The following is a 5,000-nucleotide window of genomic DNA, read 5'->3' as shown; positions in this document are numbered from 1 at the left end:
TTCCATGCACACATTTAACACACCTACCCATAATGCATGCTGTACATGTACACTTATCATTGCTGTTAACTGCACTGCATCACAGTGGTCACCATGGTGGCGTATCTGAAGGGTATGTAAGAGTCCTGAAATATAACTAACAACCTGTCATTGCAAGATGTGTGCACAGAGATGAATATAATGGCAGGACAAATGGCCTACAGTAGGGACATGTCTGAAACATCACCTGTATACAGTGCTACCACAGTGTATATACCACTATTACACTGGCAACTTTTACAGATCTACACTACAGCATATCACAATACTGCATTCCACAACCCTTGCAACCTGTAATGTGGTCCTAACATGAGCAATGAATGTGTTATATGGAATCCTATATTAGGACAGCAAATATGGGGAATACATACCTTCATAAACACTGGAAGCATATGTGTGCATACACTCCAGATAACATATTGTGGAAGCAGCTTTTGAGGTACTAACAGCCTGCACTCTTCATGAGTATGGATTTTCCAGCAAGTACAGGTCCTCAATGTCACACCAGGAAATGATCTGTTGTCCAAGACATTTGGCCATCAAATGTACCCACTTACCTGCAACAGAGGCAGCCATGGCTTGCCCACATCTTACAAGCCATGGAATGGATCCCATATCCAACAGGTAGCACCCAGGAGTTGGACATGTAGCCTTACCTCACCATTGCATATACCATGGCAAACAGTGGAGACAATCATGTATGTGGCAAAGATGTATGGGACAGGATTAATGTAGAAAATAAACAGATGGCCATTTAAGACAGATGATGACACATGTTGCAAACTGGTCATGCAGGCTTCCTAGTAACATGCCACAACACGGAGGGAGTTACAAGAATGTCTAGCAAGTACTGGCTGTGCAGTACCTGTGTCAGCAATTGCCTGGACTCTACATAAATGTGGCCCATGGGTTAGGGTAATCAGCTGGGACAGTTGTACCACAGGAAACATCAGCCAGGGCTCTCTACAGGTAGTGTATGCATAACAGCAAAAGTCCCCCAAAGGCATACATTGCAATGTGTACTGGTGTACCAAGACCAAGTTGGAACCTACAGACAGTATCAATTAAGATACATGTGCTGCAACCAACACCTCACCCCACCTCAGGCCCATCATCTCCATCTGTACCTTGCTGGTGCCAGTGTACACCTGTATGTTTGTCATTCATTAGCAGGGACTAGGCCGGTACACATGGTGTTCAGAGTTTGGGACACTGCAAAATGAAACACGTGTAGGCCATAGTTGTCAAGCATCTGCAAAAAGGCTGAGGATGGGGAGGGGGTGTCATTCTGAAACACAACAGTGCACTGAAGCAGAGATCTAAAGCTCACTAAGAATGGCTGTTTCTGCACACAGTTAAGGTCATGAATTGTGGCAGACATAACCCTGACTCCACAGCAATAGTGATGGCACTGTGTGACCTCCAAGGGCTGTGCACATGAGTTGACCTTGTAATCATGCAGAGTTGGGGGACATTTGTAGGGCAGATTGACCAAATACTAGCAAACGCAGATGGCCCATGCTAGTATACCCCTTCCAGGAATAGTGACTACTGGAGTACACATAGCAGTTGGTGCAACAAACCATCATGATAAGGGTGTGCACACATATGCACTCACAAATTGTATGCATCTCAATCAGCATCTGCACAACTAACACATTTGTTTGATACTGCATTTGATTGCACAGGTCATATGTCACATATCAGGTTAGTGTAATGTTAACATGTGCAGTAATGTGGCCCCATGGCATATCAGGGAAGAGGGTGCCATATCAATAAGGGTGCGTACACTCACCATCCCCACAGTAAGGTTTGAAGGTTGTCAGGGTAATTGTATTTTATTGGCCATACATGCACCGCTGATGATGAAATATGTAAATCAGATATCAGGCATTCACAAATGACATCTGTCCACATATCATCCCAGGAACGTGTCAGACAAACACATAGGAGCTGTGAGCAGCAGTGCAACCATAACTGACACACATATACACATTCAGCAATGGTGTGTACTCCTGTGAGGTATGGTGCACAGTACATTCCAGGGTGCTGTGCAGGTGCACAGCAATACTGTGTACATGGGTGCAGTGTGTTCCAGGGGAAGAGGCATCACCTACTAACACAACCCATGCATCGTAGAGATGTATAATGTTGGTAACAGGGATTGGCTATAGCTGCACTGCATGCTGTTGATTGCCATATGTCATGCATGTTGACAGATGGGTAATGAGAGGTCTGTGTGTAATATCTTTGTGCAACCTCACCTGTGTAAGTGTGTGTGTGTGTGTGGGGGGGGGGTGAATTTGTCTGTAAGTGCTATCTGGTGGAGTGGAGGGGTTGATGTATGTAGAATGTGTGTGTGTGTGTGTGTATGTGCTTGCATGTTTGTGTGTGTGTGTGTGTCCATGTATACACGTGTGAGTGTGAAGTTGTTCATACCTCTCAACTTCCCCTAGACATCATGCAGTAGATGAACACAGACAGACACATTAGACACCAGGAATACTTTTCTGAAATGTAATCACAGGACAGCTGATAGTATAATAAAGTCTGCAGCATGAAAGGTGCATTGGGAGGGAAAACTAGACACCAGGGATACTTTTTTTAATTGCAATCAGCAGAAAGGTGAAAGAATACCCATGTATGCAGCATTAAAGATGCATTGGGGAATTACTAGACAACACCAGAGAGTGTTTCCAAATATTACTGTAGTCCACATATAAAGTTAATAAAGTAACAGATCTTGCATCTACTGAAAAATAATTAAGTATGAAACTCCGGTGCGTGACATTAAAGACTGACTATAGTAGCCCATAACATATGGGGGCCATGCTCAAGACATCCGGACAAAACCAGGGTGAGCACTTGATGACATCAGGGAGTCTTTGAAAAAATGACTCCAATCAAGTTAAAGAGTTAATGGAGTAACAGGTCATGTTTTGTGATCACTTTTCTGAACAATTAGAAGAATGATATGTTAATGATTGGTATTATTGACTGTAATTATTCAAGACTGATGCAGGATGGGGAAAATAAGAGAAACACTAGGGACATTCTGTAAACTCAGGGAATGGTAAGTAGCATGGTGGAATGTCAGAGCATGTGTGTGTGTGTGTGTGTGTGTGTGTGTGTGTGTGTGTGTGTGTGTGTGTGTGTGTGTGTGTGTGTGTGTGCGTGTGTGTGTGAGTGTGTGTGTGTGTACTGTTAAGCAATGGCATATAGGTCTTAAAGTGTATTTCTTGTTTTCCCCTCACAGGTGGTGAGGTGGGTCAGGATGCCTCCTGCAGGCAATCTCATGTCGGTGTCCATACAGACACTGAAAATGATGATGGGCACATTGAGGCACAGGTGGGGTTGTCAAGGGCTGAAGCTGCGAGATCATTTGACATCCCACTGTTATCCACCCCATCCCGACACACAGTCACATTGCCTATACATACCTCATCACCAGTGGCCATAGCTGAGGGACAGTTGGCGGTTGGTGGCATGGGACAGGACAGTGTGGTATCTATGGCACATGCTTCTGGACACAGCAGCCATAGCCATATGTCCACTGGAGTAACACATAGGCAGATGTACAGGGGTGCTCATTGGAGGGCTGCTGGTCATCATGCCCCTGGCAGAAGTGCCACATCTGGTGCCACCAGACCCATGTTTCAGGCCATCATGTAGGTGCAGGCACGTATGGAACGGTACCCCAGACAGGCTCTGAAGCTGCAGAGGGTTACTCATTCAGCTGTTACTGACAACATCCATGATCTTGCAGGTGCCTTCCATTATTTTTCAGAGGTGATGGACAGATGGTTGGGTGATATGGTGGGAATCCTCAACCATGGAATGTCTCTGCATATGGTGGGAGTGGTGTGACGGCCATGTGGACTTAGGCCACAACACCAACAGCTGGAAGTCGATGTGGATGTGCCAGAACACAGAGCTGCTCCTGTAGTGACAGTACCAGCCTCAGAACCACAGGGGAGCACTGTCCACACCACACCACAGCAGGCCACATGGCCCTGGCCAGTCCTAAGAGGGGCCCAAATCTAGCGGACATATGTCATTATTAGGGGAGAGTACCATATCGTGGACAAAGCAGCCATAGCCATATGTCCAGCCGGGTAACACATAGGCAGGCGCAGTTCTCATGTCCATGGCCAGAGGTGGTGAAATGCACACCCTGCCAGGTACAGTCTGCAGCTGTCCAACAAGCCCCTGTATAGGGCAGCCACATGGCAGAACTGTTTGCATGCATACACACATACAATACCAACAAAGCTAGGGCAACCCCATACCTACACACACCACATCACAACAGCCCAATTAATAATTAAAACTCTTCACTCACACACATGGTGTCAAATGTATGGCTCAGCCTAGATCTCTGGTAAACCAACAACACACCTTGTTCATATGATACCTATGCCACATCCCTGTCATCCATAACATCAATGCAGGGACAGGCTAGTAGGTGCTGATGCACAGGGCAACTGTACTATGGTGTACCAATGTAATAATGTGTAACATGTTAGCAGTAAAGGTTAATGCTTACATGTCAGGAAGTGTAGCTGTCCAGCCATGATGCATTATAGCTGTTATTAACACTAACTGATTGTGGTCTCCATAATGTATTCCATTTGTGTTGTAGGTGTCTATTTGTCAGCAGGATGATGGTCTGCTGTTGTATCCTACAAGGGGTAAGGCACTGTGGTGGCACCTTGGCTGTGCCATATCTTGGGTACAGCTGAACACATGTCACAGGTCTGTATAACAGTTACTGCATGTGCCACATGGCTGATAGGTCTGGGGGTGGTGTATACAGGTGAGTGTGGCTGACGTCAGCAACCCTTCTGCAGTGGACAATGGTAAGTGAACTGGGTGGTACACACCACATGTTTGTGTATAACACACACAGAAGCTTTGATGTTGCTGCAATACACAGAGAATAATGTACACATGGATGTATG

Source organism: Protopterus annectens, chromosome 2.part1 (assembly GCF_019279795.1).
Source record: "Protopterus annectens isolate FY-2018-M chromosome 2.part1, PAN1.0, whole genome shotgun sequence".
NCBI lineage: Eukaryota > Metazoa > Chordata > Ceratodontiformes > Protopteridae > Protopterus > Protopterus annectens.
Note: the sequence above shows the minus strand (reverse complement) of the source record.